This window comes from Catharus ustulatus, chromosome 3, assembly GCF_009819885.2.
Source record: "Catharus ustulatus isolate bCatUst1 chromosome 3, bCatUst1.pri.v2, whole genome shotgun sequence".
Taxonomy (NCBI): Eukaryota; Metazoa; Chordata; class Aves; order Passeriformes; family Turdidae; genus Catharus; species Catharus ustulatus.
Genome location: NC_046223.1, coordinates 62,073,370 through 62,098,985, shown reverse-complemented (window position 1 = coordinate 62,098,985; position 25,616 = coordinate 62,073,370). Strand labels below are relative to the sequence as shown.

The window sequence follows — 25,616 nt, the reverse complement described above, 5'->3', positions numbered from 1 at the left end:
ACCACACGGGGGGAGCTGGGGGTGGAGCCTCGCTGCAAAAAAAAGGTGCATCCTATAGTCCAGTGCGCCTTATATTATCTACAAAGTTGCGAATTTTGCCAACCCCCCGGGGGTGCGCCTTATAGTCCGGTGTGTCTTATGGTCGTGAAATTACTGTAATTGTGGATCATCTCTCATTGTTTCCCAGAAATAATAATTTTTCTCAACATTTTCCCACACTAAGATGACAAAGGTGCAAAACAGACAAAAAAAATAAAATCGAGCCCACTGAGTTTGTGATTTTCTTAGATGAAATCCAAGCAGTCTTTCTTTCTTTCTTAAAAGAGGGAATGATGCGCTGTTTGTGCAGGTGATTTTTAGATAAAACAGTTTGGCAAACATGATTCAGTCTTGCAGCTACAGTACAACCCATGTTGATTAAGGTAAATGGCAAGTGCCTTGATTTTATTTGAGAAGGAACAAACCCAGAATGGCTGGTAAAATGGTGATGGTGATGTTTTAACCATTAGAGAGAGCACAAAGATTAGAAACAGATACTTACATGTACAGTGACCTTATGATTATGATTTTTTTTAAATTTCTGTAGGACAATCCTACAGAAAAAAGGTATTTAATGGTTAACTATAGTGCCCAAGCTCAATGCACTAGAATTTTACATTAGCTGTATCTGGCTATTTCAAACCAAATTTTAAACTAGATTGTACAGAATTTTATACATTTCTAGCCTGTTATTTTATTGAAAAGATTCTTTTTTTAAAAAAAAGATATTTCTGCCTTCAAGAAAAAGGAGCTAAATCTCTTCATGAACTAAAGTATTATCAGAGATGTTACAGATTCACTAGGTGGCAGCATAGCTAGCAATTTTCAAAAATACCTGTCTCATATTCCACGTATGCTTTAGATGTTTTTTTGGCCAAGCTGGATATAAAAACGGATAGAAAATAGACTATTAAGAATCCATTATTAATAAAATGAACTTATTATAATAAGTCATTATTTCAGAACATTTATTAATTTAAGGTTATGCTGTGTATCTGATAAACGATGGGCATATACTATGGTGTGGTAAAAATGGAGAACAAAACAGGAAAAAAAGAAATTCATATAAAAGGGTTCAATCATATCTTTAGTCAAGTCTATAGCCGATTAACTATGAATTGTAGCTTCAGAATGCTTAAAAGAAAAAAAAAAGTAATATGCAGCTGATTAAAGGTATTAGAAGTAATTTGAGTAATTTTCACCTAAGCAAAGGTGAAATTTAGTAAAAAATTGCAGAGGTATAATCACGGTATAAGGACTGCCCTTAACCTCCAGAACCAATAGGTATAGGGCAAACAGTGTGGTGCTAAATGGGAGAACAAAGTTAGCAGAGAAACAAAATTACTTCTGTGTCTGAGCATTTTCCAAGCTATAATGATGCTGTGGACTCACAAACAAAGTCTCCTGGTTTTGTATGAGATCAAAAATGGATCTTACCAGTTTGCCAGATTCTTTCTGATTTCATGGTTAGGTTGTCGATGACAGCTTTTTTCCACTTCTCTTTAGAGGAAAAAGTGGCTTAAAACATTTTCAGAAGGGAAAATGGATATGAAAATACATTTTTAATTGGACTGAAATAATTCAGTCTTCTCAACTTCAAGGATTCAGATGAACCAATTGATCCTTCTCACCTCTGTACACACCTTCAAATTCATTAATTCATAAAATCAGAATGGATAATGATGATTTACTAAAATATCTGTAAGGAAGCTCTTTCCTGATACAGATCAACATAATTATCCAATAATCTTGGTTCTTCAATGCTGTTCTCAGTCACTTATGCTTAACATATGACTGTGGTGCCACTGCTGCTATTAACTCATGGACAAGTCAGCCATACAGTGTTTACTCAGGAAACTTTTTCTTTGTCTAATTTCCCCTCATTAATGACTGTGAGATTGCTTACTTTATACCCCAACCTTTAGGACTAATCCCTGCCCTGCTAAGTCAAGCATCTTTTCTTACCAGCTTCTCCAAAGTACCTTTGCAGTGTAGTTTGAGGTTGTTTCTTGTGCCTTTTACAATTTACTTTCTCCTAGAGAAGACTGGTGGATGACAGATAGTGACAGAGTCTTGAGCTAAATCCCAGTTCTGGTATTTAATCAAAAGGATTGGCTGCCATTCACAAACTGCTTGAGCTGTGCACTTGTGGTTTAGAATCCCAGCATCATCCCCTGATGAAATTGCAGTTGTGGTCAATCTGGACTGAAGCATGCTTTTAGACTGGCAAGCAGAAGACCTATATCTATGAAATTACACATAATATGTTGGAGATATGTTGGAGATGTTGTTCATGATTAAATGGAATGGATTTTGCTTTTTTATAGTGTTTGCATATATCTTAGAGAAAAAGAATAACAGAAAAAAAGTGTATTTAGTAAAACTCTGTAATTTTAATTCAAATTAAGCATAACATAGCCAATTGACTAAAATCATTATTTCTGAAGACCAAAGATAAAATAAAACACTTAAATATGTTTATTTATTTTTAGAAACTGTACGTATTGGTGTATACAATATAAACCTCTCTTTACTTGCTCAAATCCATTTTGTCAAGGAAAATTGATACTATCTTCAACCTTTTTTTTCCTGAGCATGGTCTAGAGGACCAGCTGTCAAAATTTCAAGCCTTGAGATAATCGAACTGAAGAGCGTTAAAATCTTGCTGCTGCTGCACTAGCCTGACGTTTCTCCAGTTTCTTTGAGTTTCTTCGCAGTCATCAGGACTTAGACATGGCCTTGCCTTTTTCATCTCACAAGCTGTTGGCTTGATCTTGGCTTTGGGGAAGGGAGAGGCAAGGAAACATCATTCCTCTACCAGTTGTGAAAGCAGATAAACCCCACCTTGCAAAAGGCTTGCAAAAGGAACAGCTCTAAAGGTGTATAAACAATTTTGATTAAGCAACGTTAAACACATTCCCACCTGCTCTTAGGTTCTGAATCTATAGCTCTGAAAAATGTCATCCTTTTGAAGAAAAGCAGATCTTCTCTTTCAGTAAACATCTGTTTGGAAACTTATTTTTGTGCTCTTAACTTTCCTGTTGGCTTTACTCATTTATTGCCCTGTTATTTGAAATATACCTCATTGATTAGCACTGGAAAACAGCCAGTTATTCCCTTCCCTTCCTTGCCTTCTCTTGTTGGCCTATAAGCTTAAGGTTTTTCAAATAATTCTACATACAATCACTCAGCTTTAAAATCCAAACAAACTGGAAATCAGGAACAATCTGCTTCCAAGTATTGAAAGCTGGAATATGTATTATTCTGTTTTACTGTTAAATGCATGAAACTTTGAGTTTCATTAGGAAGCAGTCAAACTCAAAACGTGAATGACAGAAAAATCCTTGTTTAAATTACTTACATGATTTAGACACCAATGAAAAACAATCACTGAAAAGAGTACTTGAAATGAGATTTAATTTTACAAGATATTCAATTACACGTAAAGTATTGCAGGCTTGATTTGAATCAATCTGTAATTTAAAAGTCCTGAAGATTAGGAAAACAGAGTAATGAATTCAGACATTCAGGTGAGGAAACTATCAGGTGTATCTTTAGAAAACAAAGAGCAGGGTAGAAAATCAATGAGCCATTTAACCATATAAACACATGTTAATATTTGATGTGCACTTCAAACACAGCATTGTGATCCTGGCAACATGTCCCAATTCCAGTAATATTTCTGAAGTCAAGGGAATTGCCTGCATAAATAAAGGTACTTGCTCATGTGTAAGGTTCTCTATTATATGCAAAGCCGTTGGGATTGTGTGCTGTATTTAAATCTTTAAAAGTATATTTAAATGAATGTAGAATTTTCCTGAAGAAGTTTCTGCAAAAATCATCAGTGGTGTGGAAGGCACTGAACAGTATTTCAGTAAGCCTGGCTACCACACAGTGGTACCATCATAGTGAAAGTGGTGTATGGGTTTTGAAAGAAGCTGAGAAAACAATAAGGGTAGAGATAATAGGAATATGATATTTAAGTTTAAAACCCAATGGAAAAGCAAATGGGTGTATTAATAAGGTGGCTGCAGCTGCATTGTTGTAATTGCATTATATATTGATAAAGATATATCAATATTTCACTCAGGGAACATAGTGAATCCATGCTGAGCAGTTGCAATTAACTTCAATTGGTATAAAACTGTGTGTTTGAGAACAGATCAAGATTATATTCAAGTTACCATCACTGTTTTTTTGTAGTTATTGCAAAGGATAGACCCTGGCTTGCTAACTTGAGATGAAAGGTGTTAGTTAATATCTAAGAAAAGCATCAGACTTATTATGTAATGTGGACAAAATTCAATTCTATCCTCCTTCATCTGATAAATCTGCCTGGAATGAGTAAACTTAAATTTTCTAAAAGTCATAGCTGTAGAGTCACAGAATATTTGAGGTTTGAAGCGACCTCCAGAGATCATTTTACCTTGCTCAAGTAGGGCTACCTGAAGCCATTTGTCCAAGGCAATGGCTTTTGAGCTTCTCCAAGGATGGAGACTCCACAACCTCCCTGGGCAACCTGTACCAGTACTCACAGTTTTTCCTGATGTCCAGAGGGACTCTACTGGGTTTCACTTTGTGCCCATTGCCTCCTTTTCTGTCGCTGAGTACCACTGACCTCAATATATGGCACATTGTTAGTAAGTGATAGAATCAGTAAGGGATACTGCAATCAATAAATATTTTGCAGTAACTCTACATGTTGACACAGTCTAGTGAAGTCAGAATATCCTTCAGAAGAGGACTAAGCTGAATGCTACAGAGGACCTAAATTCAAATGTGGAGACTATGCAAAACAGCAAATGAAGTTTAAATTTATGGCCTACCTTGCCTCACAAGAGCATTTCTATGCACATTTGACCTGAGACTGTGTTCTTGGTGATGCTTTCATGTTATGGAGATAAGATTTCAGACTTCTCCACAGGTCAGCAAACTAGAGCCATTTGAATGGAGTCCAGAGTTTTAAAAGTATTCCTGAATGTTTTTCACTGCAAGGCTTTCCTATTTCAGAATTCACATATCTGTAGACTTCGTAGGCATCATCACAAGGCTAAAGGTAGGTACTTTGCCAGTATTTCTAACATCCCCTTTTGACTCATCATGACCTGAAAAAGCCATCTGTAAGGAATAGTTTTGTCATTTTCTCTACATTTTTTGGTCAGAAACATGCTATAAGAGCAGGGTCAAATCAGAATGGCAGAGGTGTTAGAGAATAAGGCTGAGGGTCGGGGTACATCAAACTTCTGTTGCCTGTAACATATGAATATTTTTATTCCAGATATTATGTATGAAGAACTTACACTTGGACTAATAAACTCACACACTTTGATAATGAAAGTTCATTTCTCCTCATGGTCCTGAGCCAGCATTCTTAAACCTTTCCTCTGTCATGAGTCTGCATATGCTAATGTAGGGAAACAAAGGCTCTGGCAAAAAAACATGAAAGTATGCTCATGAAATCATATTTTATCGTGCTTTTCCATCCATGACAATCCCTGACTCCAGAGGGAAAAACACTGTAGTAGGAAAAATATGAGACCTACCTAGTCAGCATGCCTGGCATTAATCTCAGCTTGTCAAGGGCTTTTAAAGGCACCAACATCACAGACAAATCACAGGATTTTAGCTGAATTAAACTGGTTAGTGGCAAAATTCAAATAAGACATTCTTTTAGATGTATTGCAAATCAGAAATATTTTTCCCCCCTTAAGATATAGAGTAAAGATTCCTTCTATGGGAATATTAAGATGCTTCAGGTCTCATGGTAAATTAACAGTGGAGTTGAAACACAGCTGATGACTAAATGAAAAATGGAAGCTCTTATGTTTCAGTCAGTCAGTGAATAGACATGCTATCTAATAGCTCTGGTGAGAACAGGAGTGCTGTGACAATTGGAAACTGTAGAGGGAAATTTACTTTAAAAGAAAAAAAAAAGATAAATATTCACACTAGAATATAACTGGAAGACTAAAGTTGACATCATTACCCTGTCATCCACATGACGGCTTTCATTAACAGATAAAATGGTAGTAAAAATTAGGTAATACCTTCCTCTACCATATCCAGGTCACTAATTTCACATTCAAGTCAATGACATTTTGAGAGCAGATGGTACATAACAAACTGTCTGCATATGTATAAATAACTGTAACAGAGCTGCTCTCCTGAGGAAGACATTATCCAGCTTTGGTCAAGCTGTGAAGAAAAAAGATATTTTCAGAAGAGACAGTAAAATAAACAAACTAGACTGACAAAATTCCATGTGCTTAATTTCAACACAAAGAATGAATTGATGTTTTGTAAAACTTCATTAACTGAGGCTCCAGCCAGCCTGCTATGTGCTCATCAGCAGATGTGCTAAAACAATTAGCAATATGCTCAGGTAGTCAAGTAAAGCTTTTGTTCCAGAGTGTCTTCTTTTAATTAAATACAATTGGAAAATTACTTAAAAATATCTTAAAAACAAAGTTCTTCTGTTATCAGGTTAATATGTTTTGACATGATACCTTTCCATCTTCTGCACTTCAGTGGAGGTATCAATATTTCTCTGAAGAGAATAGTGCTGTACTTGGGATTTTGATAAAATAAATCCTGGGAGATGTATGAAAATAATGAAAAACAGACTTCCCCTTCTCAAGCTCCTCTGTTAATTACCATTTAAACAGATCTAATTTTTACAAATAACTACTCAGTTATAACCCATTCATAAATGAGATTTGAGACCATATTGTGATAAAACAGGCTGAATGTTAGATTGATATGATTGTCACAGAATTATTAATAATGGAAATTTAACACATTAATGAATGGCTCCACTGTTAATTTTCTTGCTCTCTTAAGCATTTTATATCAATAATTCACTGGAAATAGGCAGCAGATTACATGTTCATATCTAAATCATCCCTTACAGTCATCCAGAATCCTTTAAGCAGTACAGAGAATATTAAAAACATAAATAAAAGCCTTCAATGGTATCTTTGTACATTGGTTTTCCCTATCCCCCAATTTTTGCTTTTACATTCTAACGTAGTAGCTACCTCACAATTTCCTGACATAAAATATGCTGAGAATCTCCAGTATTCTGGGTTACTGGTTCATAAATGAAAATGTTGTTTACAGATTTCTAACTCAGGTCTACATAAAAGACAGGCAGCAGAATGCCCTTTTAAACTGGGCTAAAAATGTCAAAGATTTCTTGCAGGTTTTTTTCGCTTTTTGTAGCTGGGACATCTCTTTCAGTTTGATTACTTAGCATACAATCCTCTAAAAGCAATGTACCTTGCAGTATGTCTTGCTTGATTCTTGTGGGAACACTTAAATCCCTGTGCCATGCAATATTTCTGAGGAAGGAGGGAAATATATATTTTTTCAAGAGGTAATTACAGTATTTTTGTATGTATGTATGTATGTGTCACAGTCCGCACAACCTGAGCAGGGGTCGTGATGGTTTGTTCGACCACAGGGTGCAAAAGACAACAGCAAGAGACTAAGGTTTTGTTCAGCAGCAAGCAGTAAAGCAGTTTATTGAGGGCAAACAATTCAGTTTGGGGGTAATGGTGAGAGGGAGAGAGATTAAGATGACAAAGTAGAGAGAGAGAGAGAGAGAGAGAGAGATAGAGAGAGACAGACAGACTGACACAGAGAGAGACAGACACAGAGAGAGAGAGAGAGACACAGAAAGAGAGAGACAGACACAGAGAGACAGAGACACAGAGAAAGAGAGAGAGAGAATAAGGGGAATAGCTACCAACAGATGGGACATCCTTGGATCATCTGGTGATGCCTTCCATCCGTGGGGAGAAAGAAGTCTCAAAAGTCTCTTCAGAACGTAGTAATTTTATAGTCCGTTTCAAGGCGAGTGGCCGCTGGCCAAAAGGTGGGGAGATTTATGGACTATTGTGTGTGAGGCCTGTTGCTCAGGCGCAGAAAGTACAGTTCCTTCAGCCTGTACCTGCCTGAACGCAGTGCAGCGTGACAGTACAGCATACACCCAACACAGTCCATTGGCAAGCATCCACCTTAGCCAGGCCCAGCAGCTCCTGCCCAAAGTGAGAGGTGGGATCCAGGGTTCTGAAGGGTCTCAGGTTCTCAGAGTCTCAGTCTCTGATGATGATTGTGAGGCAGATCAGGTAATCTTCGGACCGACCCTTACACCACCCCATGACTCACGATCATTGTCAGGAGCGTTTCTTCGTGGTGTTGTTCCAAAGTCTTCAGGACTTGTCCAAGTTGGTAGCATATCCCGGAAAAAACAGAGACAGGAAGGTGAACAGAATAGAAAAGTAGGAAAAAGATAAGGGAAAGAAAAAAGTGAAAAAGGAAACAAACAAATAATCAATTTTCAATTATTCAATTGTTTTTCATTACATAGAAACAATTAATTTCTGATTACAAAGAAAATATTCAATTTCAATAAAAAATACAATGCAACAAAAGTAATAAATTTTAATTAATATTCAAAATATAATACGACTAAACTAAGCAATTTTAAATTAATATTAAAAATATAAGACAATCAAGAATAATCAGTTTTAATTAATATTCAAAAATGCAGCACAAACAAAAAATAAGTAATAAGTTCTACAAAAGCCAAACCACACCTTGCAATTTTAGTAAAGTTACAGACACAAAGATTTGAATAATTTTCTGTCCTCACTGCTAAAACAAGAAAAACAAAGAGCAAAAAACTATTACAAGCAGTTTTTAAGCATGCACACCTATTGCCTAAATACATATACCAGTACCCTTTCAAGGAATTTCATTTGGATGATTTTCAAAGTTGCAATCATTCTCTTCTGTGTCTAAGCAAATATCTTGAGCTCTGATTGCATTACTTTCACAGATAAACTCTCGTTGTTCCCGGACAATGCAAGTTTCCAAATTAACAGTTTGCCACTTCCCACCAATTTAACGGGCCCATTCTCTATGCTGAAAGGATAGAGAACAGCTCCGTTGCAATGACAGGGAATATTGAATGCACTGAAGCATTGCATATCTTCAGTACAAAGGCTGTGGCTGTGTTTGTGCTGGGGTTGTAGGTAAAATTTAGCAGGTTCCACTAGGACTGGAATTCTCTTTCAAAGTTAGTGGCACTATCCCAGATTATTCTCCAAATTTCAGTAGGAAAAGGGTTTTCCTTGCCTCCTCTTATAATTGAGGCAGCAACTGATTGCATCCACAATTGAGCCTGGACACAACTAAGAGCTAAAGAAATGTTAGAGCCAATTTATCCATCAGTATTTCTGAATCAATGCTATTCAAAATTCCCAATCCTGTTCCCACAACACCGGTTATATCTCTTATTATTCATTACTTAAAAGAATTATTGATAATTTGCCTTGTTTGAAAAACTATGCCAAATTAAGCATTATTGTTGTTGCCCGGTTTTTCTAATTACCTACGGTCCAATTTCAAAAATTTTCAGGTTCAGTATAACCGGTGGTTGGGTGTTAGGTGTTACAACATTAACATCAAGTTATCCCCAGTATTTTTTATTATTTTACCGCACATGACTTTATGGGGAAAACTGTACAACAGTTAAGTTTAACTAACAACTCTGATTTTGGATTTCACAATATAAAACATGGCTGTGAGATCCTGTGCCATAACTGTATACAGGTTCGATGAGGGATTCAGCAATTCATGTCCTGTGGTGTTCTTCTGTGAAAAGTAAACACAACAGAATCTGCCACAAAGAGGCAGGGGGTTAAAATGATGGAATTATTTGGTGTGTAACATGGACTGGAATTCTGTTGACTGGAAGCCACTCTGTACCTCCTTTAAACACAGCACAAGAGTCAGTGTAAATGCAAACAAGAGAGGCAATCTGTACCTCAGGTTGGAAAACACCCCAAAGAGCTATCAGCACACTCCAAACTACTATTAGCTCCCCATCTCTTATCATTCTTTTCTTAAACCAAGAATTTGCTGTTTGTTTGGGGGAAAAAGGAAAGGCTACTGTGATTACCGAGGCAGGTTTGTTTAGGCTACTAGCCAAGCTCTCAGTTTCTTGACTTGTCAGAATTTTTACAGTTCCTTCTGTCACTGAGAAGGTGTTACAGTAATTCTCTATCTGGTCATACCACTTCCTAACTGAGGAGCTCTGGGCCACCCCGTCAGGGGGGAGGGTCCCAATGGTGGTTTTCTTCAACGCCTTCAGTTTCTGAGAAGGCTTTTGAATTTTCTCTGGGGTAATTTGCAAATTAAGGCTTTCCAAATGGGAGATTATTTTTTGTTCAGTATCCCCCACTACTTCTATTTTGCTTCCTCCTACAAAAAAACTATTCATAAATTGATAAACAGACACATTTTCAGGTTTGGGTTTTTGCACTGGCCATATAGGAGAGTTGAAAGAAGAATTAGTATTTGTTAATGCTAAATTTGGGCTCCAGTGTCAACTACAAAAGTAATAAGTGCCCACGTAGGACTGACTCTTGATGTTATTAATTAATAAATCTTCATTTTCAGGATTTCAGGTGAGCGATCTCAGAAGCAACCAATCACCCCCTCCCCCCGCCGCCCACCTAAGAGAGATGGGGAATTTAGTTTCCCTGGTTCTGGAGTTGTTTTGGCTCCAGTCCCACAAGTTGAGATGAAGAATGTTTTGGCTCAGCACCCAGAACCTGTGGAGAACAATGCTTTGGCTTAATGGCAAAATACTGAAAAATTGGAGGAGCGCTAGGCTGGAGAGTAGGATTTGATACAGTGGACATTGGGCATTGCCAATTTAAAACTATTTTTATCAGCTTTTCTAGTGGTAAACCATTCATGACTTCTTTGGGGACCCGTTTCTTTATCCCCATACTCCACCAATATTTTCTGGGAAGGATTTGTTTCACCTTTTCTGATGTGATGTAGGTGGGAGAGAAGTATCTGACACTCTTTATTTTTTCTACTTTTTCCTCTGTTTCTTTTGGTGAGTCAGTGGGTTTTAATGTTTGTGTATGTTCTTGTCTTAGGGAGGCTTTTAAAAAATTATTTTCATCTCTCAAAACATGAATCTTATTCCTTTCTTCATCTAATTGTTTTTGCAAAATTTCCACTAAATTTTGCAGAGAGTCAATAATTGTTTTTTCCTCACTTCTTTGCCTAGAGCGACTTTCTATAGCTGCCGTAAGGCAAGCTCCTAAAACTGAACAGAGAGTGGTCTTATTTTGGTTAAATCTGAATTTTGTTTCATGTTGCAAAGAACATATTCTATCAATCACATTATCTAGATTAAACCAGTTATTTTGTGCCCACTCTTCCTCTCCTTGAGGGGGTCTGGCATTATATTTAGATAACAGAGTGTAAAATGCAGCTTTATCTTTTGTACTATGATTTTCAGTCATTTTACGAGGAGGAATGTAAACCACCCAGGGAGGTCAACACTTAGTTACACAACAACAACCTTTGTTGCATTCAGCCCCCTCTCTTCCCTGAGTAGGTGAAGAGACCGCTCTGCTTGGGAGGTACTACCTTATTTACAACAACAGTGTGTCTCTTCACGGCCCCAAGCAGTCAAACTACAACAACAGCAACAACAATAACAACAACAACAATAACGACAACAACAACGACAACAAAACTTGCACAGTCACCCCCCACCCTGAGAGGAATACCAACGTCTGTGCAGCGCCCTTCCTAACTTCAAGGAAGGTCAAAATAACACACAAACAAGAGTAAAGAATGAGAACAGCACGACTGTGCCTTTTGCACCAAGAGGTCTTTTATGAATTTCTGAAGACGAACTATGAAACAAGTATAGAGATGCTTTTTCACCTAGGCATGTCTTACAGACTGCATACAACCAGCAAGCCTTCGGTCTGTCAGAAAACCTGTCCGACTACGCCAATTAATGTCACGGTCCGCACAACCTGAGTGGGGGTCGTGATGGTTTGTTCGACCACAGGGTGCAAAAGACAACAGCAAGAGACTAAGGTTTTGTTCAGCAGTAAGCAGTAAAACAGTTTATTGAGGGCAAACAATTCAGTTTTGGGGTAATGGTGAGAGGGAGAGAGATTAAGATGACAAAGTAGAGAGAGAGAGAGAGAGAGATAGAGAGAGAGAGAGACACAGATAGAGAGACAGACACAAAGAGAGAGAGACAGACACAGAAAGAGAGAGAATAAGGGGAATAGCTACCAACAGATGGGACGTCCTTGGATCATCTGGTGATGCCTTCCATCCGTGGGGAGAAAGAAGTCTCAAAAGTCTCTTCAGAATGCAGTAATTTTATAGTCCGTTTCAAGGCGAGTGGCCGCTGGCCAAAAGGTGGGGAGATTTATGGACTATTGTGTGTGAGGCCTGTCGCTCAGGCGCAGAAAGTACGGTTCCTTCAGCCTGTACCTGCCCGAACGCAGTGCAGCGTGACAGTACAGCATACACCCAACACAGTCCATTGGCAAGCATCCACCTTAGCCAGGCCCAGCAGCTCCTGCCCAAAGTGAGAGGTGGGGTCCAGGGTTCTGAAGGGTCTCAGGTTCTCAGAGTCTCAGTCTCTGATGATGATTGTGAGGCAGATCAGGCAATCTTCGGACTGATCCTTACAGTATGTCAATATGTGTGTATTAAAAATCCACTGTTTGTAAGCATAAGTTGCATGCCAGAAAAAAATACCCAAAATATTTTCTAAAATCATAGGAAAAAATGTAAGTTATTGCAATGTATTACCATGCATATGTTGATGGGGCATATGACTACAGAAACAGCTCTCATGCAGACCCAAATCAAAAAGCAAGAAGTCATGTCTGTCTTCTTTCCTTCAGGGCTTAGAACATTTCTCCACTGTTTCAGAATACCTCCTGAGGAGGACAAGCAGAGTATTTGAAGACCTTACTGCTGGGCTAAACTGCACTCTGAAAACTACAAAATAATAAGTTTTATTGAATACACATATTTTAGAAAAACCCTAATAAGGATTAAGACTCCAATCTCATTATTTTTATAACACAAGTCATCAATGAGTCCGTTTAGCACTCAGAACACTGTCCAAACCCACAGGGTTTTCAGTTGTTTAAACATGTTTATTCATGTTTTAAGTTAAGTATGTCTTGAAATGTTTATTTTATGGTGTCTGCATCTTGACAAGGCTCAAGTCACACTTCATCAAGGGAAATATTTTGTGTACTGAATTTAAAGGAACTTAAAGGAATTTAAAGGAATTTAAAGGCATTTAAAGGCATTTAAAGTAATTTGTCAACAAAAATTGAATGCTTCCCTTAATTCTACTGTATTTATTCCTAGTTTTACTCTATTCCCTCAGTTTAAGTCAGACAGCACTGCTCTCTGAGTCCATACTCTAGCTTTTAACACCTGTGGAAAAAAAAATTGGTGGCTAAAACCAGATGCTGAGAAGACTGGTGAGAAAAAATTTACAGGGACTAAACTTTTACACAGGGTAAAGTCCTTGAAATATAAAGTAACAGACTATAGATTTGTGTTTTGTTGGAACCAAAATGTTAGCTTGGGCATAAACATAATTTTAATAATTATCCTTACAGGAAATGTTAATTTCCTGATGTTGTTAAGTAGTCTGCTTTAATTGCCATATTTGGTTGTCTTTGTTACAGAATTACTCAGCATTTGTCTCTTAGAAATAAGCATAAAAAGTAACAGAACAACAATCTACAGTCTCTTTTTCATAAAGCTTGGAAATTATGACTGATATTTCACAGTGCATTTCCAAGAAGACCTGATGCTTAGGTTTGAGCACCTTCTCAAACTTTTAAAATAAAAGCCAAAAGTCTAGACTCTCATTGGGACTCATTTTTTTGGAGAGACTTGCATAATCACATCACATGGGAACACCCTCACAGCAGAAAGCTTTCAATACCTTCATGCTTTCTTAACAAAGCAAGCTGTTTTTTAGTTCCAGTTTCCACTTTGTCTAGAAGTAATAATATTTAGGAACCGTACTGGTAGCAGTTGTAGGTAATTTCCGCATTTTACATAATAAGACTGACTTTATTACATAGATATGGCTTCTTCTCTATGGAAGTATGTAACAGAGGAATAATTGGTACTTCCCTTAATGATGCATTTTGGTAGGGATATATGTTTTCAAGTGAGAGTTATCTATTCATTTCTCCTAGTGCTTCATAGTTTACTCCACCCCTACAAGCTGACAAAAATTTGGGATGGCATGGAATGGCATGAAGACTGAACTCACTATCACCACAACTGAAATAATCCCAAAATAATTACTATATGACATAAAATACTTCAGTTACACTTCAGAATTGTGAAGCAATTATGCTTTCTCTGCTATTTAGATTTTCATTCAGAAGAGCAACAATACTTTCTTCAAAGATGGTCCTGCTTCACTTGTTTCTAACTTCCTCTAAGTCCCCAGGGGAATTTTATCTGGAGATACTATGACTGATGCTTATCACAGCACTTCCAAGGGTAGTTTTTTATGAAATTAGTAAGTTAAGTCACACAGTATGTTGCTTTTTATCTTCCCAGAAACAAATGATTAAAAGATGGCAATCCTGTAAGCCATCTTCAATTTTGCTGGCACTACTTCTGGCATTTCAAATGCAAAGAAAATGCTTATGTCAACAAAGGAATACTCTACTGGCTGTCCCAGCATCCCACCTTCTTGCCTTGACTTGGAAGCTCATACAAAAGAACTGTGTTTTTTGATTCAGTATCAGGACACTTTATATGCAGAGAATAAGTGTCTGCTTTAAACAATTCAGTAATCTGAGAAAAGACTGTATTTTCTGTATATTTGTTCTTTTTAAAAAAAATTATTCCACTAGTACTTTATTTATCAAGTGCTTCTGGTATGATGGACATAAAAGCTTTATGTTACTTTCCAACTTTCTTTCAAGATGGTGCTGCTGTTTAAGGATGCCAACCAGAGAAAATCTCCCAGACATAGGCCAAAGTTCTTAAGCTACACAGACTTTAATAATAAACTGAAAAGAAAGAAACACCTTTTGGGAAAAAAATTTTTTCCTCAGTCTCCTATGCAGATATTCACAGATATTTTGCTTCCTTTATTCTGTGTATTGTTCAGAGCCTGTTCACCTACATGTGCATAGTAAATAATGGTTCTATTTCTGTGATTTTTATTGGATGCCAACATTATGCATTCTAACATATCCAGGTATTCATAATAGATAATAATGCATTCTTCAGATGAACTTTTCAAATACAGCCAAGATAAATTTTTCTTATGCCAGTGGAACATGTTAAAAAAGATCTGATTTCTTAAACCACTTTAAGACAGATTAAAACCCACTCAATTAAAGTAATCTTTCATACTTCAGCTGTTAATTAAGAGAATAGATATTCTAGAAAATTCTTTTTTATACACAAAAAGCCATACATACTCTCAATGCTAGCAGAGAAAACCTTGATTTTCTACTTAAAGAAATTACCAACATGATATCCAAAGCTTTATTTTTTATATATATAGGCTTTCATCTTACTCAGAGTGCTGAGTCTCTGCCCTTTTTCAAAAAGTTAGATTGCAGCAAAGTATGAAAGGATTAAGTTAAATCAGCATTCTAAGTGCTGTTGACGGTTCACAAATCATTTGGAAGCAGACATTTCTGTCTGTATTCTCACTAGTTTCAGAAACTGGTTGAGGTAAAGCTCGAGCCAATAAATGGGAAATTACATAGTACTGCATGCTGTGTAACTATTGTTAAGATAAATAGTGACACACGCCAAGATTCTCTGTATGATTCTGACATTTTCTTGGCCCTGTGTTTCTTGGTTTTCTTTGCTGTTACCAAATATCTGCACCATACTTCTGCTAAACAGGATCTCGCTGATTCGCCTCACTGGCATACAGCTGTGAACAGAGGAGATGCTACCTGCCATGAAAAGCTTCCAGCTGAGTAAAAACAGTGTGCAGCAGACAAGGACCAGGAACTGAACTGGTCAGCTTGAGAATCGGTGGTGTCAGCGTTGCAGCAGCTCAGTTGTTTTCAAGACTTTTCTAGGCCATATAGAAATGAGTTTCACACTGATGGTACACAGACACCAGTGAAGTAGCTCTGGTAGTATTGATGATGAACTCCTGGTAGGCCTAGTGGAACTAGAAAAGGCAAAAAATAAAATTAATTACCTGTTAACCATCTTGTTGGTTGGTAATAGTTTCTGGCCTAAGAGGCAAGGAGTGAACCTGCCAGTATAGCATGTATAAACCAGTATATAGCAGGTATATGGCCAGTATAGCATAGGATAAGAAAAAGCAATAAAGAGACCTATTCTAGACTTCTGATGGTGAGGAAAGGTGGGTTTTGTTTGAAGAGACAGTGGGATTATTCAGATCATTTATGACTGAATTTTGGCTACTAGTTTTTATGTCCTGAGTACATGGAACAGGCTTGATATGTAATATTTAGACACTATTTCAGTCTTTGATTGCTTAAGCATTTTCTCATGTACAGATTAAAGAGCTTAGATTTTGTACTTTAAGCGGCAGAAATCAGTCATTAAGGTGGAGTTGTGTTTGCAGTTATATGTTTATTATTTATTGACTAACAAATAATTTATCACCAAGAAATTCTTGACATTCATCCACTTCTTACAGAGACCATATTCTTGCCAATTACAGTGTAAAAAAATTTAGTATTAACAAATCCATTAGAACAAATGATGGTTTAAAGATTTCTTTTATGTCTTAATCAGAATTAAAGGGATAACAGATGTAGTCTATTTTTTATTTTATATTATGGAAAATATTTTATATAAATATATTTATATATTTATATTTATATATTATTTATATAATATGGAAATATATTTTATATTATGGAAAATAAGGTATGTAAGATAACAGTATCACAGTACAATTCCCAGTAAGACTTAGCAAAAATAAAAACTTACGGTGTCATTTATTCTCACTGTAATGGTCTGGACCTGACTTCACCTCTTTACTGCTAGTGGGAATCCTTTCAATCTCCCATTTCATTCATGTTCCCAATTCAGGATATTTCACATTTACCTCACTATTACACAGGACAGTCAAGTGCCACAATTTTTAGCAAAATTCAAAGTAGAAATGGATCTGGATCTTAGAAAAATTCCCTGTCCAAAGCTAAAAGAATGTCAGCTCTCTCTTTAATTGGATTAAATTTACAGAAGACACATAGCTTAATCCACCCACTGCCTTGCTCATTACAGTAAATGAATGGCTTTTCATAGCATGAACTAAAAGGTGTAGGTTGGAAAGGAAATTATTATAATACTGTTAACATCCCAACTTTCAAATAAAAATATTCCATGCCTTTCAAAGGGAGAATCTCACTCATGAGGCTAAAATTACTGATTCTTGCTATAATCTCAGAAGTAACCACTTTCATAATTAATGTACTAAAATGTTTGTTTTACTGAGTGTTAGCAATATTAGTGTTGACATTTAATGCCTGACATATTGGTCTTAACATTGTTTGACTCTCCAGAGATGTGCAGATGACTGAGATCTGAAGAGCCCCAGGGCCTTTTTCTTTCCTTTCTGCTGCAGATCAGGAGCAAATTCCTTAAATCAATGGCTCTAAGGTCAGTATAAAACTGGTGCATTTAGGAGAAGGAGCAAACACTATCCATCTGTAAGAAAGCAGAACATTAGAACATTTTAGAAGGCTCCAGGCAACACAGGCAAGCAGCAAAACGAAACTTCATCCGCTTGCAAAACACATCTTCCAAATGTCTGTCACTAGGGCAGGAAGCTCTTGCACTATAACCCACAGAAATCTCCCGCAAAATGTGTTGCCCATGCTAATATAAATTACCACATTTTTCTACATAAAACTTATGGATCATGTAAAAAACCAACAATTATGTGATTCACTGTCAGTGGGTTTTGCACATACAGCAAATGCAAGGGCAAGTCTACCCTAGAGATGCTTCTCACCTACTAACAGCACTGAAATTAGCCCTCCAACCCATTCACTGTCCCCAAAACCACACTGGTTCTTTCTGTCATTTGACTAGGGTTTTTTTCTTTTAGGATGGGCACTGTTTGAGACCATAAGTCATCCGAGGATTTATGAGGATGGTTTTGTTCATAGCAGCTAGTATAGGGACAGCTGTTGGGAATTGTGCTGTTGATAAGATGGGGATGCATTAATTATGGCCAAGCAGTGTTTATCTAAGAGCCAAGACCTTTTTTTCCAATCACCAATGAGGGAGGTTGGAGGTGCACAAGGAGCTGGGAGGGGACTGTAAAAGCTGGGATATCTGACCCCAGCTGACCACATGGGTATTTCATAGTGTATGGTATCATGGCCCAGCATAGAGAGCTGGAGGAAGGAGGAAGAGGGGCATGCTCAGAAGGGTGGCACTTGTCTTCCCAAGTCACTGCTATGGGTGATGGAGCCCTGTTCTCCTGGAGATGGCTGAACACCTGCCTGCCCATGGGAAGCGGTAAATGAATTCCTTGTTTTGCCTTGCTTGCTTATGTGGCTTTTGCTTTACCTATTAAATGTCTATTTCAGCCCATGAGTTTTCTCATTTTTGCTCTTCGGATTCTCTCTACCATCCCCTAGGGGGAAGAAAGTGAGTGGCTGTGTTGTGTTTAGTTGCCAGCTGGGGTTAAACCACAAGAAAAAAGTATGGTGATATTCTACCAAGTCCACTGTTGAAAGGAAAAAAAGGTCAGGAGCAAGAAGTGATTAACTTTTTTTGCCTTTTAGATTTAAAAGCCCCAGCCCTTCCACAGACAGTACAAGAGCAATACTGCACCCAGCAGTGGTTTGCGTCACATCCCTGGTCAACACTTCATCATCTACTGACAGCACAGGAGTGTGAAGTTTCCTTATCTCTTCCACATCAGCATTTTCCATAAATTCTAAAGCAAATTTCCTGGTTTTTACTAGTAGAGATGTTACATCTACCTGGGATTTGGTGGGCATGTATCATCCTTTCATCCACTGCCTCTGTGATACACAGCTGGGTCCTTCAAAATTTGACATCTCTGAAGTACACAGGTGCCTGCAGACCTGTCCTCTCACTAGCTGACATGAAGTACATGTTACAACACACATAAACCAAATTACAGATCCAGCAGTAGCTGAATGAACAGATAGAAATCTGACACTTGAAAGTGATTCTTCCCTGCTTGAAACATAACATGCCGAATGGCTGGAAATGCAATGTTTCAAACTCCTGAGGAATAGTACCCGTATTTTTGCTAGTCTGGAATCGCTGGCATGTGTGTCTCCTTGCTACAATAAGGTCATAACGGAGGATGTATTTAATGCAGAAGCCACTGTTGCCGCCAGGATTACAATGTTTATAAAGCATAGACTGAGAAGTGACAACACACTGTCCAACCACAAAGCAACTGTAGGCACTTATGATTGGAAGTATTGCAGCATGGACGGCAGCTCCTAAGTCACTGTCTTGAGGAAAGCACTTCCTGAGGAAAAATTAGACATGTTTATACCAAGTTCAGTATTTTTCTTTTTTGGGTGATGGATTAGGTAGAATTGTTGTAAACTGGATAAAAGGAACCAGCCACACTTGGGTCCAATCAACTCTAAAAAATGAAATAAAACCTGCTATCAATGCAAACCAAGTGCAGAGCTGTTTTTATTTCCCCCCACCCCAAGGACATATTTGACTTATCAATGTGGAGAGCTCCCATGCAGGCTGGAGTTATCCCTCTCCCAAACCCATCTGCTAGATTACCTCGCCCGACTGGAAGGTTGCAAGCACCAGGTAGATCACCTTTGCCATCCCTGGTTGGGCACCAAGGGTGGGAGGGCGGCCTCAGAAGAAACTCCCAAAATATGCGTAAAAATGAAAAGCTGAATCATAACATCTAATTTCATCTGAGGTAAAAAGCCCCCACACCGCGGTGAATCACTCTGCGCTCCCACGGCTTCCGTCCGGCTCTCACAGGGGTCAGCGAGGGCGAGCACCCAGCCCCACACCCGAGGGCCCCCGGTCCCCTCGGCACCGTCAGGAAACACCGACCCCCGCTGGGAAAGGCGCAATTCCCACCGCACGACCCCAGGCGCGCCCGCAACGCCGTGACCGGCACCCCGCGCTCCCCGGCCGGTGGCTCCTCCCGGCGGAGCCCAGCGGGGCGGAACCGGGCGCGCTACAAAAGCGCCGCTCCGGCGGGGCTGCGGGCACGGCGGCGCGGGGAGATCCCGCAGAGGAGGCGCTCCGCCCGGCTGGTCCCGGCGGGAGCGGGGCGCTCCGGCCCGCGCTCTCCCTCGGCGAGCCGGCAAACCTCCCTCAGGGAGCCGGCAAACTTCCCCGGGCGCGGGAGGTAGAGAAGGAGCTGCGTCCCGATCCCGCGGCTCAGCCTGCCTCTTTCCCCGGCTGCCGTCCCGTCCCGGCCGCCTCGGGGTCTGCCCGCCTCCGCCTCGTCCCGTGGGGAGCGGAGGGAAGCCAGAGGGTCGTTTCCACAGAAATGGGGCCGCAGCCGCGAGGTTTCGGAGTGAAACTTTGCTGCGGGCGGGCGGCGAGGACCGAGCCCCGGCGGCGCTGAGCGGAGCGGTCGGGCCGGCGGTGCGAGCGGGGTCCGTCTCCTCCCGCCTCCCCCGCAGCGCTGCCGGGGGCGACCGCCGCCCGGGCACCCCGCAGAGGGGCCGGGAAAGTTTTGCGCCGCGGAGCCGCCGCCCGCCCACGCCCCCCTGGGCGGCTGCTCGGCGGCCGCTCCCCCGCGGCGGCTCCCGCGGAGCGCTGCTATGGCACCCGCCCGTCGCCGCGGGGCGAGCAGGGGGAGGCCGCCTCCGGCTGGCCGTGCGCTGCCGGCGGCGGGGGGGCGCGCAGCCCCCGGGCGGCGGGCGTCCTCCTCCGGCCGGCAGTGACCGCCCCGGCCCCGCTCCTGCCTGCTCGCCATGCCTGCCCCCGCCCGCCTCTCGCCGAGCGCGGTGCCGGGGAAGGGCGAGGGGAGCCGCCGCCCTGTCACTCCCTGAGCCAGCCGCCGCCTCGCCGGAGGAGCCCCGTGTCTGACGGGCACCGCGCAGCTCCGCCGCTCGCTGCGCCGGGAGCGCTGCGGGCACCGCGCACCTCCCCACAGGTAAGCGGCGAGGCGAGAGGGGGTGAATGTGTCGGGGTCTGCCCCTCGCCCCCGAACTTCAGCCCGCCCGCAGCCGTCAGCTCTCCTCGGGAGCGGAGGGGCTGCGCCCTGCGCGTTCTGCCGGCGGTGCCTGGGGGCACCCTGACGCGCCCCTGCCCTCTGCGTCCAGGGGCAGGGAGGGAGCGGCACGGTGGGTGGGTTTTTCCCTGCCAGAAATGGACTTTCTGCCTCCCGAGCGGAGCGGGCTGGCGTGCCGGCGGCTGCCGCGCTCCGCGCAGCTGCTACACACCCCACACCCTCTTTTGTCTGCGCTTGGTCCGAAATACTTCAGTGCTGCCGTCGCCTGCCCGCCACTCGGGATCCCGGCTCAACCCTGCCCCGCCGGGACTGCCCCCGGGCTGCGCCCCCCGTGCCACTCCCGACCCGGAGAGTTGCCCCGTTGCCTTTATTTTCACGGGAGCTGGGCTTTCCTTAACCTTTGTTTGCGGGGAAAATGGTGGTGTGCTGGTTATCTGGAAGGATGAGAGACAGATAGGGATGACAAGGGGGTTGCCTTATTCCCTTGCGTGCGAACGGAACTCAGTGCTAAATAAATCGCTCACCGGGTACCTTACTGGTGAGGCAGACTTTGAAACAAAAGTGCTGCGAGCCGCTCGGGTGCCTGGCAGATACTCCGATACCCTACTAACGTGAACATTGTTAGTGTTTGCTCTTGAATTCTTGAATTGAATACATGTGCAGCTGTTGTGCCGATCTGGAATTGCAATAGCTGTATCTCCTTGACACTTAATAGTCTTTTGTATGCAGTAGTTATGAAAAATAAAGCGTGTTTTATTGTTCAAAGGCAAAAGTACCCGGACAAAAGTATTCCTTTACTGTAGCGTTCTGTGTAACATGCACTACAATATAACCTGTAGCGATGTGGTGGACTTGCTCTTCATAGTGCTCTTAGGACATGAGGACTGTATTGCTCAATAAAATTCTGTCAGCAAAGGTTTCCCTGGCTTACCTTGATGCTAGATCAATACACTAGCAACTTACTCTGTTATTTTTCTCTAAGTAGATGGAGCATACAATCCATGTGATGGAAACCAAGTGTCCACATAGGAAGAAGTAGTGTTTTTTTCCCCTGTGTTTTCCTTCTTTTCTTTTTTTTTTTTGTAGTTTTGGTGCTGCTTTGTGGAAAGGGTGAAACCACCCCCCACCCAACGTTTAAACTAGAAAATTATATTTCTATTGTATGTAACTGAAGTTCCTTAATGATGAAACTAAAGGGTAATTCACGTTTGGAATGGTTTAGTGTACTTTTGTTGCCAGGAAATGTACTTCTAGCTAAATACTTGTTAGAAGATAATTGCAAGATGATTTTTAGTAATTCAAAACATGAGATGCAATTAGATATTTTGTCCAGAAAATAGAAAAACACTCTCATGGATGAAGATTTGAGGTACATACCTAGTAATTTGGAAATAAAATAATATATAATTTATATTTTGTTGGCATAGAAACATTTTATTTGTTGCTCCTTGGTTGAATTGCAACAATGATCCAAATGAAAGTTGGACTGGACTGCTGATGCAATCATTCAGCACGCTAGAATTATTTTATTCTATGTACAGAAATAGTTTTGCCTTTCTGGAATAACCTCGCTGGCATTCATTTTTATTGAAGCTGTGTAAGCAGATTATAAAAAAGTGGGCTGTTTGAATCTAATCCTGTGAAGTATGGACTAAGCAAGCCCTGCTCTGATAAAGGACTGGAAAGTTTGCTCACTCTCAAGCAGGTATGCAGTTCAGCTTCCATCCCAGATGACTACCCAAGATCTGAGTTTACTGCACATTGCAGTAGGTCCTTGTAACTTCAGCGAAACTCTTCATTGTTTTAGCTGCACTACTGGACCTTCCCTGGACCAAGCCCTCTCTGTGTTCTGCCTCTATTTCCCTGAATGCTGAATATGATACAAAATACCTGTACTGTGAGCAGGTGCTCCCCTTAGTGACTTCTCATGGGTTGTATATTCTCTGTTGGCTCTTGCCTCTCAGGGGTGAAAGTGAAAATTGGTTAAGGAGTAAAGTACATCAGTGCAACAGTAGGAGGAGACTGCTACTTCTTGTGTTTTGTTCAGTGTATTTTAGGAGCCAGAAATCTGAAATGCTGAAAATCAGTGAAAACTCCCCCAAAAATAACTAAAACCAGACAAAGTTATGATATAAAATATATGAAACCTGTTGTTATGAATAGTTTATCATTTTTTAAAATTAACAGTAGAATCCTGTCAGACTTGTCTGTAATAGTGATGGAGAATATAGTAGAAGGGGAACTTTGTGTCCTAGCTAGTTATGATGACTCAATTTAATTTGGTGCCATTGTGCTTTATAAACAGATCAGTTTCTTGTAATCTGCATGTTTGGTCTCATGATACTGGAACAAAGGGGCAGATGCAAATAATTTTCTAATGTGCAAGACAGGAGAGTAATGTAGGAAGATGTGTGAAACATAAAGGCACAGGTGTCTCATGCCAGTTTAGACATCTGTATGAGGCTGGTAAACAAAGTCTAAGGAGAACACTTCTGGAAAGGGAGCTGAAAACCGGATAGAATGCTATTGTTTGTATTACAGTTCTATGTAAAAGCCTTTAAGAAGACCAATCTATTCTCTGAAACCTTGTTAAAATTTCTGATGGTGCATTATGATGGATATGGGAAGAAATCCCTTACTGTCAGAATTTAGGGAGGTCCGTTCTCAGTGCCCATTTATCAGCAGAATCTTTGTATTGCTTCATGTGCTGCTAACTGCCTTTGAGTAACTCAAAGGTACTAATAAATAGTGGAGGAGTTAAAAATCTTTTTAGAGAAGTTGCATATGCTCTCCAAACCTATTGGGAGTAAATGGAAATTGCAAGCAGTGCTTGAGTTTAGTGCTCTAGTTTTAGTTAGCACATTAGTTGTACGATAAAAATATTGTAAGGAAAAGTTTTTGATTCTCTTCTTTCCTGAGTAAAACATAAGAGCCTACTTACCCAGACATTGTGTGGGTTAAGTGGACTGTTGATTGCATGGAAGGGTGAAATGCTGACAGCTTAATCGAATTAAACTACTGAACAGATGTTTTACACTGTGGGCTGTTGCTCTGCCCACTAGTTTTACTAGTTCCATTTGTGGAACTAGTGTGTGAGAATAAGCACTGCTCTAAACTTCCATGCTGAGGCTTCAGTCTAGCTCTAAAGCAAGATATTGTTACCCTATTCCATCATTAACTATTTCCACATCAGACAGTTCATTTCAGGTGCATGTATATATGTAACGGCTCTTCAGACAGCTGAATCTTGCCAGAGGCAACCCAAGTGACCTGATGATGGAACTGAAGTACTGACATTATTTTGATCTCTTAGTGTAAATGAAATTATATTTTCCTTCTTAAACATTCTTACATGGTCAGTGATTTTAAACTGTGTGATTCATAGATACCTTTTAAAAGTCAAGTTTTTTTGTTGTTGTTTTTGGTTTTTTTTTTTTTTTCCCCACAGCTAGCCAAATGGGATGGATAACCTGTAATGCAGAGCTACTTGAAGGCTTTTGTCTGCAGCAGTAGCAGAACATGTTTGTGGTGGTTTAGAAGTGATTCTTTGTCCAGAAGACCTGAGAAAGAAGGATGTTTATCCTCAGTCATTTCCTTTATCCATCAGTGTTTCTAGTTGGGGAAAGTTGTTATTCCTTTTTCTGCATGTTTTAGTACGTAAAAAAGTGTGACAGGGTGGTGCATAGCCACCTAAACAAAACTAGATATCTGAGGAGCATTGCAAATAAGATGTAATGGTACACCAGAGATTTTCAGAAAAAACGTACTTGTGGAAAATAAAGCAACAAACTACCTTTTTGTATATAAAGATTCTGAAAAGTCTCACGTGAAATGAAGTGGTTTTCACTTTACTGTCTTGTCTGTCTATATCAACATCTTGTTATCATTTATATACCACTGGAATTGTTCCTCTTCTTGGAAGTGTGACCATTTTCCTCTGATTGAAATAAGTAGAAAAAAAGGAGATATTTCTCTAAATTGTCTTTCAATTTTTCCTCACTTATTGAATCAGGAAGAATGGGCTTTTTGTCACTTCAATGAAGAATGCTTTAGATACCCTCAATAATAAATTGCGTTTTAAAAATCTCAAGAGATGTGAAATACACCATAGGTTACTTTTCATAGGAACTAGTTTAAAGACAAAGAAGCAGAAGGAAAGAGGAAAAAAATCCTTTTTATATGAATTTGTATTTTCTAGTTGCTGTTTCACAGATGCAGTTGGGCTGAGCATCCCATTGTTACCGTTTTAAAACCCATTGATAAAAAGTGCTGAAATTTAAATCAGTTGAAAAGACATTCATTCTGACTGTCACATGGGAAGGACATTCTGTCACATGGGAAGGACATTTTCGACAAAGCATTGATACAGTTGTGTGCTAATAGCCTATCAGTTCTGATAGGGTTAGTTTCACTAAATTCTTTAAGTAGTAGAGGTTTGTGCTTCAATACCTGTAAATCTGTAGCATTAGCTCAGAGTGAACTATCAAACCAAGTTTTTTAGAGCTTTACAACAGTAGTCATA

At 40.0% G+C, this 25,616-nt stretch overlaps 1 protein-coding gene across 1 annotated transcript in view; it reads left to right on the top strand.

Annotated features, from left to right (window-relative positions):
- The first annotated feature begins 20,821 nt into the window (after window positions 1-20,821).
- TMEM200A (transmembrane protein 200A) overlaps window positions 20,822-25,616 on the top strand; it is a 56,102-nt gene continuing 51,307 nt past the window's right edge. Inside the window, exon 1 of the mRNA XM_033056361.1 lies at window positions 20,822-21,016. The gene's annotated coding sequence lies outside the window, so the exon portion shown is untranslated. The remainder of the gene's footprint in view (window positions 21,017-25,616) is intronic.